This window comes from Pezoporus wallicus, unplaced genomic scaffold, assembly GCF_028554395.1.
Source record: "Pezoporus wallicus isolate ANWC-B61680 ecotype Strahan unplaced genomic scaffold, APGP_CSIRO_Pwel_v1 scaffold_6885, whole genome shotgun sequence".
Taxonomy (NCBI): Eukaryota; Metazoa; Chordata; class Aves; order Psittaciformes; family Psittacidae; genus Pezoporus; species Pezoporus wallicus.
The window spans coordinates 2,163,050-2,177,233 of NW_026638858.1; the positions used below are offsets into that span (position 1 = coordinate 2,163,050).

At 48.1% G+C, this 14,184-nt stretch overlaps 1 long non-coding RNA gene across 1 annotated transcript in view; it reads right to left on the bottom strand.

Annotated features, from left to right (window-relative positions):
* LOC130601067 (uncharacterized) overlaps positions 1–12,540 on the bottom strand; it is a 30,850-nt gene extending 18,310 nt beyond the window's left edge. The window contains exon 1 of the long non-coding RNA XR_008972578.1: positions 12,503–12,540. This is a non-coding gene — a long non-coding RNA (uncharacterized LOC130601067). The remainder of the gene's footprint in view (positions 1–12,502) is intronic.
* Positions 12,541–14,184: the final 1,644 nt, after the last annotated feature.

Consider the following 14,184-nt stretch of genomic DNA (forward strand, 5'->3'; position numbering starts at 1 on the left):
ATGTGTCCAGGCGGGTTTTGAATGTCTCCAGGGAAGGAGACTCCACAACCTCCCTGGGCAGCCTGTTCTAGTGTTCCGTCACCCTCACTGAGAAGAAGTTTCTTCTCAAGTTTAAGTGGAACCTCTTGTGTTCCAGTTTGTACCCATTACCCCTTGTCCTATCATTGTTTGCCACTGAGTAGAGCCTGGCTCCATCCTCGTGACACTCCCCCTTTATATATTTATAGACACTTATAAGGTCACCCCTCAGTCTTCTCTTCTCTAAACTATAGAGACCCAGCTCCCTCAGTCTTTCCTCATAAGGGAGATGCTCCACTCCCTTAATCATCTTAGTTGCCTGTGCTGGACTCTCTCCAGCAGCTCCATGTCCTTCTTGAACTGAGGGGCCCAGAACTGGACACAATATTCCAGATGGGGTCTCACCAGGGCAGAGTAGAGGGGAAGGAGGACCTCTCTCGACCTACTAACCACCCCCGTTCTAATACACCCCAGGATGCCATTGGCCTTCTTGGCCACAAGGGCACAGTGTTGGCTCATGGTCATCCTGTCGTCCACTAGGACCCCCAGGTCCCTCTCCCCTGCACTGCTCTCTAACAGGTCATTCCCCAACCTATACTGGAACCTGGGGTTGTTCCTGCCCAGATGCAGGACTCTACACTTTCCCTTGTTATATTTTGTCAAGTTATTCCCTGCCCAACTCTCCAGCCTGTCCAGGTCTCGCTGGATGGCAGCACAGCCTTCTGCCGTGTCAGCCACTCCTCCCAGCTTAGTGTCATCAGCAGACTTGCTGATAGTACACTCAATTCCCTCATCTAAATCGTTGATGAATATATTAAATAATACTGGTCCCAGTACTGACCCTTGAGGCACTCCACTAGTTACAGGCCTCCAACTAGACTCCGCCCCATAGACTATAACTCTGGCTTCTCTCCTTCAGCCAGTTCGCAGTCCACCTCACTACCTGATCATCCAGACCACACTTCCTCAATTTAGCCGTGAGGATGCTGTGGGAGACTGTGTCAAATGCTTTGCTGAAGTCAAGGTAGACCACATCCACCGCTCTGCCATCATCCATCCACCGTGTTATTTCCTCATAAAAGGCTAAGAGATTGGTCAAGCATGATTTCCCCTTGGTGAAGCCATGTTGACTGCCCCTCATAACCTTCTTATCCCTGATATGCCTTAAGATGGCACCAAGGATAAGGTGTTCCATCACTTTCCCAGGGATGGAGGTGAGGCTGACCGGTCTATAGTTACCTGGGTCCTCCTTCTTGCCCTTTTTGAAGACTGGAGTGGCATTTGCTTTCCTCCAGTCCTCAGGCACCTCTCCTGTTTCCCAAGACTTGGTAAAGATGATGGAGAGTGGTCTAGAATGACTTCCACCAGTTCCCTCAGCACCCGCGGGTGCATCCCATCTGGACCCATGGATTTATGGATGTCCAGATTGCTCAACTGGTCTCTAACCCATTCCTCATCGACTAAGGCAAACCGCTCCGTCGACCTGACTTCATCTAAGGTCTCAGGGGTACAGGGCTCTTCAGGACTGCCCGCAGCAGAGTAGACAGAGACAAAGAAGGCATTCAGTAACTCTGCCATCTCTGTATCTTCTGTCACCAGGGCACCCATCCCGTTCATCAGTGGGCCTACATTGCCTCTGGTGTTAGTTTTGTCTGCCATGTATTTCAAAAAGCTCTTTTTGCTGTCCTTGACCCTTCTTGCCAGGTTTAATTCTAAGGATGCCTTAGTCCTCCTAGCTGCCTTCCTACATCCTCTAGCAGCAGCCTTCTATTCCTCCCAAGTGGTCAGCCCCTCCTTCCATGACCTGTAAACTCTCCTCTTCCACTTGAGCATACCCAGCAATTCCCTATTTAGCCACACAGGTCTCCTGGCCCTCTTCCTTGACTTCCTACGTGTCAGGATGCTCTGATCTTGAGCTCGGAAAAAGCAATCCTTAAATGCCAACCATCTTGGGCCCCTTTACCTTCAAACAGCCTTGCCCATGGGATTTCCCCTAGCAGTTGCTTGAAAAGGCCAAAGTTTGCCCTGCTAAAGTCCAGGGTTGCAATTCTACTTGCTATTCTTGCAGGGTTGCCCTGCTAAGCAAAACACACACTAAGCAGGGCATTCCTTCAGTGGGTCCAGAGGAGGGCCGCAAAGATGATCAGATTGCAGAAGCACCTCTCCTATGGAGACAGGCTGAGAGACTTGGGCTTCTTCAGCATGGAGAAGATAAGGCTCTGGGGACACCTTAGAGCAGCTTCTAGTGCTTAAAGTGGCTGACAAATCCGGAGAGGGGCTTTTAACAAGGGCATGTAGTGACAGGATAAGGCAGGGAATGGCTTTAAACTGAAAGAAGGTAGATTTAGATTAGACATTAGGAAGAAATTCTTTACTTCAAGGGTGGTGAGGTACTGGAACAAGTTTCCCAGAGAAGCTGCGGCTGCCCCATCCCTGGCAGTGTTCAAAGCCAGGTTGGACAGGGCTTTGAACAACCTGGTCTAGTAGAAGATGTGCCCGCTTGTGGCTAGGGGGTTGAAACTAAATGAACTTTAAGGTCCCTTCCAACCCAAACCATTATATGATTCTATGATAACCAGAATTGAAGAACTTGGCTTCCCAAATGGGTCAGTATCAGCACACTGCTCATCAGCACAGCAAGCCTGCCCCACGTGTGCTCCCATGCAGCTCTGTTCTGGCAGCCCAGTATTGGGATCGCACCCCTCCCAGTGCAGAGGATGGGAAAGGATCTTCCACTTCACAGGTAAAAAACACAGAAGCAGAAAAGAAAAAAATGCACAGGGAAGGTAGTGGAGCAGCAAACAGATTCTGTTTTGGCCAGGTCTTACCACCATTGAACTGTGGCTGAGGCAATACTTCAGTCTCAAACTGAGCACTGACTCCTCCACCATTGCCTCTGAACACAGTCACTTGCAGTACCAAGCCCTAGCAAGCTACACTAAACCTAAACATAAAAACAAGGAAATAGCAGCATGGACCTTTACCTCCTCCTTTGAATGCAATTCTTAATTCAGCCAATGCCAGATGTGGCTGCTGGAGCCATCTCATGGCTGTGTTACACCCGAGAGTAGGGCTGATAGCACCAGTAAAACCGCCAGCTCTGATGTCAGGCAGATTGCAGAGTCTATTTTACAGCAATTTACCATTTCCCCCACACACACTCCTGCCACTTACCAGGTTATACATTCAACAGAAGGCAAGGGGCAGAGAAGGGAAGAGAGTTATGCTCCCTCTCTCTCAGATACCTGCTCTTGTAACCTCAGCAGAACAAGAGGCATCCTTCTTTACTGCTCTTATCCAGCCCAATTAAGATTTGTCATCCCCTCTGTAAAGTGCTGACAAAGCCATCATCACTGTGCTATCCAAGTATCTGGCAAATAAACACCTTCACAATGAATGGTTAAGGTTAATTGTTGTTTGAATCTAGACCTGGATTCCCTATGGAGGAATAAACTTCAGAAATTTAAGACCAGGATACTACCAAGCCATAACATGTGCAACAGATCCCTGTGCTGGGTCCAGGTCTCCTCTCCACAGGGTCACTCCAGATACATTTCTGAGCCATGCTGGTGCAAGCAAAAGAATGTGCCCAACTCTCACATGGGGATGTGATATACCCACTCAATGCCATGCTCTTTGGCCCAAGTGTCTATAAGGTTATTCCAGAAATGAGTCCCATTGTCTGACTCAATTCTCTCTGGGATGCCGTGTCGCCACAAAATCTGTTTCTCAAGGCCCAGGATAGTGTTCCCAGCAGTGGCATGGGGCACAGCGCATGTTTCCAGCCATCCGGTGGCTGCCTCCACCATGGTAAGCACATGGTGCTTGCCTTGGCGTGTTGGTGGCAGTGTGATATAGTCAATCTGCCAGGCCTCCCCATATTTATTACTTCAACCATCGTCCTCCATACCAAAGAGGCTTTAACCGTTTGACTTGTTTAATGGCAGCACATGTTTCACACTCATGAATAACCTGGGCAATAGTGTCCATTGTTAAATCCACCCCTTGATCACGAGCCCAACTACATGTTGCATCTCTGCCCTGATGGCCTGAAGTGTCATGGGCCCACCGGGCCAAAATTAATTCACCCTTATGTTGCCAATCCAAGTCCATCTGAGCCATTTCAATCTTAGCAGTTTATCCACTTGTTGGTTGTTCTGGTGTTCCTCAGTGGCCCGACTCTTGGGTGCATGTGCATCTACATGGCGTACCTTCACCACCAGGTTCTGCACCCTGGCAGCGATATCTTTCCACAGTGCAGCAGCCCAGATGGGTTTACCTCTGCGTTGCCAGTTGCTCTGCTTCCATTGCTGCAACCACCCCCACAGGGCATTTGCCACCATCCATGAATCAGTATAGAGGTAAAGTACTGGCCACTTTTCTCGTTCGGCAATGTCCAGGGCCAGCTGGATGGCTTTCACCTCGGCAAACTGACGCGATTCACCCTCTCCTTCAGCAGTTTCTGCAACCTGTCATCGAGGACTCCATACAGCTGCCTTCCATCTCCGAGGCTTTCTCACAATATTGCAGGACCCATCAGTAAACAAGGCATACTGCTTTTCACTTTCTGACAGTTTATTATATGGTGGGGCCTCTTCAGCACGCATCACCTCCTCCTCTGGTGACGTTCTGAGATCTTTGCCCTCTGGCCAGTCCATGGTGACTTCTAGAATGCCTGGGCAATTGGGATTTCCTATTCAAGCTCTTTGTGTAATTGGTGCAGCCCATTTACTCCATGTAGCATCAGTTGCATGATGTGTAGAGGAGACCCTGCCTTTGAACATCCAGCCCAGCACGGGCAACCAGGGTGCTAGGAGGAGCTGTGCTTCAGTGTCAATCATTTCCGAAGCAGCTCAAACCCCTTCATAGGCTGCCAGTATCTCTTTCTCAGTTGGGGTATAGCTGACCTCAGATCCTTTGTATCCCCAACTCCAAAAGCCAAGGGGTCGACCTCGAGTCTCCCCTGGAGCTTTCTGCCAGAGGCTCCAGGTAGGACCATTCTTTCCAGCTGCGCTGTAGAGTACATTTTTTTACATCTGGCCCAGTTTGAACTGGTCTAAGGGCCACTGCATGAACTATCTCTCGTTTAATTTGCTCAAAGGCTTCTTCTTGCTCAGGGCCCAGTTTAAAATCATTCTTCTTCCGGGTCACATAATAGAGAGGACTTATAATCGAACTGTAATTTGGGATGTGCATTCTCCAGAACCCCACTGCACCCAAGAAAGCTTGTGTTTCTTATTAGTTGGTGGAGACATTGCTGTTACCTTGTTGATCACATCTGTGGGGATCTGGCAACATCCATCTTGCCATTTTATTCCCCAAAACTGAATCTCCTGTGCAGGTCCCTTGACCTTACTCCATTTTATGGCAAAACCGGCTTTCAGCAGGATTTGGATTATTTTCCTCCCTTTCTCAAAGACTTCTTCCACTGTATCGCCCCACACAATAATGTCATCAATGTATTGCAGGTGTTCTGGAGCTTGCCCCTGTTCCAGTGCAGTCTGGATCAGTACATGGCAAATGGTAGGGCTGTGTTTCCACCCCTGGGGCAGTCGGTTCCAAGTGAACTGGACGCCCCTTCAAGTAAAAGCAAACTGTGGCCTGCACTCTGCTGCCAAAGGAATTGAGAAAAATGCATTGGCAATATCAATCGTGGCATACCACTTGGCTGCCTTTGACTCCAGTTCATACTGAAGTTCTAGCATGTCCTGTATGGCAGCACTCAAGGGTGGTGTGACTTCATTCAGGCCACGATAGTCTACTGTTAGTCTCCACCCTCCATTAGACTTTCGCACTGGCCATATGGGGCTACTAAAGGGTGAGCAGGTCCTGCTGATCACTCCTTGGCTCTCCAGTCTATGGATCAGCTGTTGGATGGGAATCAGGGTGTCTCAGTTGGTGCGATATTGCTGCCAGTGCACTGTTGTGGTCGCGATTGGCACTTGTTGTTCTTCGACCTTCAGCAATCCCACAAAGGAAGGGTACTCTGAGAGACCAGGCAAGGTGGACAGCTGCTCAATTTCCTCTGTCTCCAAATCAGCAATACCAAAAGCCCATCGGTAGCATTTTGGGTCTTTGACGTACCCCCCTCCTGAGGTAATCTATGCTAAGGATGCATGGAGCCTCTAGATCAGTCACAATGGGGTGCTTTTGCCACTTCCTCCCAGTCAGGCTGATTTCAGCCTCCAGTAAAGTCAACTCTTGGGATCCTCCTGTCACTCCAGAAATAGAAATGGGTTCCACCCCTTGACAGCTTGATGGCATCAGGGTACACTGATACCTGCACCGGTATCTACTAGAGCCTTATACTTCTGTGGGACTGATGTGCCAGGCCATCTGATCCACACAGTCCAGTAAATCCGATTGTCCTCTGCCTCCACCGGGCTGGAGGCAGGGCCCCTCTAATAGTAATCACATTGGTCACTTACATCTTGTTGACAGGGATTAGTCTTTATCACAGGAGCTGAAGTAAAATCAGCTCTTCCACTCCATCTGGGAACCTGCTCTCCAGAGACTGAAGCCACAGCTTTCATGGGATGATCATCCTTGTCCTTTGTTCTCCTCTTTAATTCACTCACATCATCCTTGACCTTTGTTCTCCTCTTTAATTCACTCACCCGTTCCCCCAGAGCTGAGGTAGTTTCGGTGGGGGAGCTGGTAAGGGAATGTCTCCTTCACAGGTTGACCACCCAAGGAGGGGGAAAAAAGATGTGTAATTGCTATACACTTTTACTGTATACCTCCCGAAGTATAGAGGTGGTGACCACACTGGGAACGCAAGCCAGATCAGTTTCATGATCAATGAGTCTATTGTATTACAAGTCATTACCACAAAGTACAATGAAACAAGAACCTTAGCCAAAGGCCCCCAGCCTATAAACACTAAGAGAGCAAATACCGGCTGTAAGTAAGGTATGACATGCTGCAACTCCGAGATCAAGAACAACAACTTTGAGAGCCATTAAATCAGCATTGTGATGAGTGACTATTAATCCGAACCAATGAATGCTTATCACAAATATGATTAGACACACTCCAGTCAGATCTGTTGTTATCTCATAGAATCACAGTTAGGATTGGAAAGGACTGTAAGATCATGATTACTGATACTTGATTAAAAGCTCCAATCTGCTATTTCCTTTTTGCAATCAGGTGTTTCCAATAGAATCATAGAATTGTTAGGGTTGGAAAGGACCTTAAGATCATCTAGTTCCAACCCCCCTGCCATGGGCAGGGACACATCACACTAAACCATGACACCCAAGGCTTCATCCAATGGGGCCTTGAACACTGCCAGGGACGGAGCATTCACAGCCTCCCTGGGCAACACATTCCAGTGCCTCACCACCCTAACAGGAAAGATTTTCTTTCTTATATCCAATCTAAACTTCCCCTGTTTAAGTTTTAACCCATTACCCCTTGTCCTGTCACTACAGTCCCTAATGAAGAGTCCCTCCCCAGCATCCCTATAGGCCTCCTTCAGATACTGGATGGCTGCTATGAGGTCTCCACGCAGCCTTCTCTAGGCTGAACAGCCCCAACTTTCTCAGCCTGTCTTCATATGGGAGGCGCTCCAGTCCCCTGATCATCCTTGTGGCCCTCCTCTGGACTTGTTCATATATAAATCCAAGGATTTCCCCTTAGTGAAGCCATGCTGGCTGTCACCAAGCACCTTGCTGTTTTTCATATGCCTTAGTATGCCTTCCAGGAGAATCTACTCCAAGATTTTGCCAGGCACAGAGGTGAGACTGACTGGTCTGTAATTCCTTGGGTCATCCATTTTCCCCTTCTTGAAAATGGGGGTTATATTTCCCTTTTTCCAGTCACCAGGAACTTCACCTGACTGCCATGATCTTTTAAATATGGTGGCCAGTGGCTTAGCAACTTCCTTTGCCAGCTCCTTCAGGACCCGCAGATGGATTTCATCAGGTCCCATGCACTTGTGTATGTTCAGGTTTTTAAGATGGTCTTGAACCAGATCCTCTCCTACAGTGGGCCCAAAGTCTTCATTCTCACAGTCCCTGCGTCTACCTTCCAAGACTTGCGTCTACCTTCCGAGACTAAAGTTCTTAACCTTTAATCTCAACCCTTTGGGCCCCACGTTGGGCACCAAAAAGAACTGTCATGGTATAAGCCCAGCTGTGCATCAGAACCACACAGTCTCTGTCTCACTCCTTCCCTTCCTTCCCCTGCTCCCTGATGGGGAGGAGAATCGAAAGAATGTAACTCCCACGTGTTGAGATAAGAACAGTCCAGTAACTAAGGTATAACACAAACCACTGCTGCTACCACCAATAAGGGAAATAACAAGGGAAGAGAATACAACTGCTCACCAGTCACCGACCGACACCCAGCCCGACCCAAGCAGTGATCTAACTCTTCCGGGTAACTGCCCCCAGTTTATATACTGGGCATGACGTGCTGTGTTATGGAATACCTCTTTGGTTAGTTTGGGTCAGGTGTCCTGTCTCTGCGTCCTCCCAGCTTCCCCTCCTCCCTGGCAGAGCATGAGACTTAGATAGTCCTTGGTCAGACAAAACATTACTGAGCAGCTACTAAAACCACTGGTGCTATCAGCGCTGTTCCCAGGCGGGAAGTCAAAACCACAGCACTGCACCAGCTACTGAGAAGGAGAAAAATGACTGCTACTGCCGAACCCAGGACACTGCTCAATGCCCAGGTCCTGCTCCTCAACTGCAGTACAACAGGAAGAGTGTAACAAAACTACTTACTTCTTATACCACACTCCTAACAGTGATCCTCAAAGCTCTTCGCAAAGCAAGTCCTGCTACCTTCCTTGGCTTCTTTATCTCTGTGATGGTAAGAAAGGGGGGTTGCCCACTGCCACACAGCAGGCAAAAACCAAATTCAGGGCACCTTGTAGTCCCAGCCTAACCATCTTTTCATCATCCTGTGTGGAGGCACTGCTGTGGAACATACCACAGCCCATCAAAACACTGGCCTTAAGCTCAGGAGCAGGGACCAAATTCTGGGACCAGACTTTTTATTAAGCTTCTCTGTGAACACATGCTCTACCTAGTCTATGCCCATTTCTGCTCTCATTGTGCAACTTGGAGCTAAAGCTGAAGGCTCTTGGGCAAAGAGAAACAACTTCCTACACTGCATTTATGCGCAAGAGTATATAGATTAGAAACCCTATATGAATTTGAGCTCATGAGCATTCCTATAAAGTGATGTGAAGTCCCAGTCAGGATTCCATCACAGTTCTAAAAATAGCTTTTCACATATCCTCAAAGCATCGCTAATGTATGTAGCTTCAATACATTCCCACATGCATTCTTGTACCTAATTGCTAACAGCATGATTCAATAAACTATCAGAATCATGGAAGGAATTTGCTTCAGACAGAAAAGAAATCGCTATTCCATTATTCAGTTATAAAAATAACAAGACTTGACCAAATCAATTGTCACAAACAGCATAATATTGGAATCTAATTCCAGGTAACTTCAGCATGCACACACTGCTGTTGAGTCAGGAGTGCCTTGTTTCATCTTAGTTTCATCCACCTGAAACCTGATTTTACTTCAAGAACAGGATGTCCTGCAAAGGAACTAACCAGAACAGACACTGTAATTTAAAGCCACTGTCTCAATCTGAATACTTTTCAAGAGTACATGAGATTTTATGGTAAACACAGCTGCTTTTTCTGACAGTTCTAGCTAGAAATGCTTCCTATACCAAGGATTACTACTTCACTAGACCAGCCTGCTTTCCTTTTATTCTGCACAGCATGGAGAGAATGTGCTACACTACTAGGGCTGGACCAGAACTACCTGCTAGTCTCATGTACAAAAGATAATGCTCAGCAGAAGCATAAAAGTCTCAACAAAGAGCAGGTCAGTGTGAAGCTGAGAAATAAATTTCTCTCCCTAGCAGCTGTTTTAGGAATGGACTATCCAGAGAGGTTGTGTAGTGTCCACCCCAGAGACACTGAGAACCTAACTGGACAGAGTAGTGAGCAACCTGTTTTGAGCAGGTCTCTAGAGGTCTGTTCCAACCCCAGCCGCTGGTGTGGTTTTGTGATACACCTGCAGACCCCTCTGCCCAGGCAGAGGTCCCTGACTACATCAGAAACATTTGCCCTGAAACACTCGCTACAGAAACACTTGCCCTGACTGCAAGCAGACTCTTCTGCTAATAATATTGATGAACGCTTGTGTCTTCCCTGACCTTGAAGCTGTGTTATCTGCTTTGGCTGCGAGAAGGCGATAATAGCTCCTGACAATGGCAAAAGTCAGCTCTGAGCCAGTGGAACAGGAAATCCCATTTCTCAAGCCCTTCAAAGCCTGCCAGCCTGCCTGGCAGAGTTTCTCACAGCAGCACTCAGTGAGATTAACAGCACTAAAAATAACCCCACAATAAATTGTGAATTTAGAAGAAGAAAGGACTTGCCCTCAATGTGGGCTTCCCTTCCACTTGTGGCCTCAAGTATCCCCAGACAGTTGAACTGCTAGGGTTTTGTTCTTCAAATTAAACAGCAGCTGCAGCTGTTGAAGTGGTTTTAAATAAAATAAGAAGATTAAAGGGTACAACAAAGAGCTAAGATACTTTCCAATCTTTAAACAAGTGCCTCACTCCCTTCCCTGTTGCCTTCTATAATAAGAAACTCAGAGCTGAATCTGCTCCTTACCGAATCATTCTGTCCTTGTATCACCAGCTCACATACAATCGTGAACTGAAACAAAAATAGGAGGACCAGTCCTGCAGACTTCCAGTATTTAAGTATTTAAGAAAATGCCCAAGCCTGTTTGGTCTGCACTGTCAAATCAGCAGAAAAAAAAAACAAAACAACAACAAACTTATAGAAGTAGGCACCAGAATTAGCACTACCTTGAGGCTTTCCACAAGTTTTGCTGTCTTTGCCTGTGCCTAGAGTGAGCCATTATAGCTCAGCCATTTGTGTCAGACCACTTTCATTAAAGACAACCTGACTACTGATGAAATTTTCATGCGCTGCTTGCAAGGCTTAGACAATATGCATTAGTGCTTTCTAAAACAACTGACTTCTTTCTCAGCCCCCTAAAACACTGCACACTGACATCTGGCAATGAGAATTACCTTCATTACTATGGGCTCAGCTGCTTGTTTGATGCATATACACAATTTATTGCTTATATAGCACATGTCAGGTACTGGCTCAATTAATAACAGTTCACCTTGAGCACAAATACATTTTTCATGTATGCATGCATCTAAACAAAGCTAATATCCACATGTGCACAAACAGAAAATGCCAAGTAAAATCTTCAATTTACACTCAGAAGGTCACATACTGTGCTGTTTTAACCAGAATGAACCTTAGATTCATTGTAGTGTTTCATTAAGTGTTTTAAGTATTGAGTCCAAGGGGCTTGGCTCTCCAAGAGAACCACAGCAAATGGAGGACAGATGTGATAGCATCTGAGCAGCCATCACCTGGTAGGGGGTGTAGATGAGGATAACAGCCACCACCTGACAGCAGAGATAATCCAACTACCTCAACCACAGAGGCATACCAAAATCCTCTGTTGCAGACACTACCTACCTTTGGATTTAAGGTATGAAACACAGTGTTTTGCAGAGAACAGTTCAAACATAAACTCAGTTCACTCAGAAGTCTCTCCTATGCACTACAGATGATATAGTATCATCATATAGCTAGAGACCGTGTTGTAACATGGCCAAAAGTCAGAATAAGTGTGGTAGGTGCTAAGCATGGGGTCCTTCACTTTGCAAACTCATTGTTTTCTTCTCATAGCTTTTAGAGACCATAATTAGGAAATACAGAGGATCCCAACTGGGAATGTAAAAAGATATTGGGATATAAAAAGATATACTGGGATATAAAAAGATCATACAAGGTTATAAACGTTTCTGAAAACATAGGGAGAAACAGCTATAGAAGCAGCATACACCTACTGCCACACTGCTGTTACAGCTCACTCCCCTGTATTACACTCCAGAGCATATTTTGTGTTAATAAAATGCATGACACAGAAGCGATTGCACTCCTGTCCCTCTTTGCCCCTCCAGCATCCACAGGGGATACCATCTGCATGCAAATCTTCACACCCCACCACTGCAGCAGGTCCTAACATGAACAACCCCAGAGACACAGTCCACCGGAACCACAACCTCTGCCATAGCTGCAAGTCTGGCAACCTGCTGAGACCTTACTGCAGCAGGGATGTCTTCGTGAGGCACCTCCTCCGTCACCTCTGCCTGGAAAGCTTCAGGGATCCGTCAACATCTGCATGACTCCAGCAGAGAGCTCCAGAGACTGAAGCACTCATCTGTGGAAGTGTCACTGAGGAGGCGGTAGGGTGGCCTCCTACCTCTCTTGCCTGCGGGAGACTTCACAGGCCGCCCTCGCCTCCTGGTAGCTCCCCCGGGGCCGGGGCAGCATCATGGAACCTTTCAGATGGCGCCTCATTGAGACGCCCGCACGCTTGCCCGGGGACAGCCGTCGCACTGGCCCTACCTACTCCGATGTGCTGCGCTCTCTCCAGCGGGCCTGGCTGGGCCGGGCCAGTGCCTGGGAGCTGCTGGCTGCCTTTGCCACCAGCCAGCCACTAACGGCACCAGCATGCGGCGGGGCGGCCTCCTTCCCCTCACGGGTCCCGCCTCTCGCTGCCCCCGCGGGTCGGGGCTGAGGGGCCGCTGCGGTGGGGGGGGGGACACAGAGCTGCCACAGGGAGGGCGCTGCGGGCTTGGGTCGGAAAAGACCTTTACGATCATCAAGTCCAGCTGTTCCCCGGCACTGCCAAGGCCACCACTAACTCATGTCACTGAGGGCCTCATCCACACTGTTTGTGAACTCTTCCAGGGACGGTGATTCCACCACTGCCCTGGGCAGCCTGTGCCAATGCCTGAGCACCCTCTCAGGGAAGAAATTTTTCCTAATATCCAATCTAAACCTCCCCTGGCACAACCTGAGGATGTTACTTCTTATCCTAGGGCTTGTAACCTGGGAGAAGAGACTGACCCCCACCTCAGTGCAACCTCTTTTCAGGTAGTTAGAGAGAGCAGTAAGGTCCTCCCTGAGCCTCCTCTTCTCCAGACTAAACACCCCCAGTTCCCTCAGCTGCCCCTCATAAGATTTATTCTCCAGACCCTTCACCAGCTTTGTTGCCCTTTTCTGGACCCGCTCCAGCACCTCAATGTCTCCCTTGCAGTGAAGGGCCCAGAACTGAACACAGGATTTGAGGTGTGGCCTCACCAGTGCTGAGTACAGGGGGACGATCACTGTCCTGGCCCTGCTGGCTATGCCATTTCTGATACAGGCCAGGATGCTGTTGTCCTTCTCGGCTGCCTGGGCATAACCTGGCTCATGTTCAGTGGCCATCAATCAGCACCCCCAGGTCCTTTTCCCCCAAGCAGCTTTCCAGCCACTCTTCCCCAAGCCTGTAGCATTGCATGGGGTTGTTGTGGCCCCAATGCAGGACCTGGCACTTTGCCTCGTTGAACCTCATATCATTGGCAAAGGCCCATTGATTCAGCCTGTCCAGATCCATCTGCAGAGCCTTTCTATCCTTGCTATGGGCTTGGGCCTACCATATTCACCCCAGCTGAGTAGGGAAGCACCCCACAGGTCTGTGTTACTTTTTGGCATGCACCTCTGAGTCCAAGAGGTGAACCACTAGGTTGCTGTGGTAGAAGGAGTTACGAAACCAGCATAAAGGTAAAGACCAAAAAGCTGAGAGGTGTGTGACAAGACAGCAGCCACACGCATCAACAGCAAGAAAACCCCAAACACAATACAAGCCAGCAACATACCTGATAAGCTTTTTCAAATGCATGTGACTGACAGCGTTGCAGGCAGGGAGGGTGGAAAAATCCTTCCTATGCTAAATCTGGAAGCAACGTGAGAAGCTCAGGTTAAGCGACAAGAATGATCACAAGCAGCAAGTTTTCAGTACAGATCAGATCTAGGGGGTGTGTGTTTGCTCTGTAACTTAGATTAATCTTTTTCAACACATCATTGCTGTAAAAGCCCAGGCATAGACGGTTGAGCTGTCATGCTTTTTTGCCCACACGTGGCGCTTCTGTGTTGTGAAGGTGGAGCGCGTGCTGCGGGATGATGTTAATGCCACGGCTGGGAGGATGTTGGCTTACATGCTGGCCGTCTTCAGCTCTTCTGATATAGAAAGCTGTGATACAGTA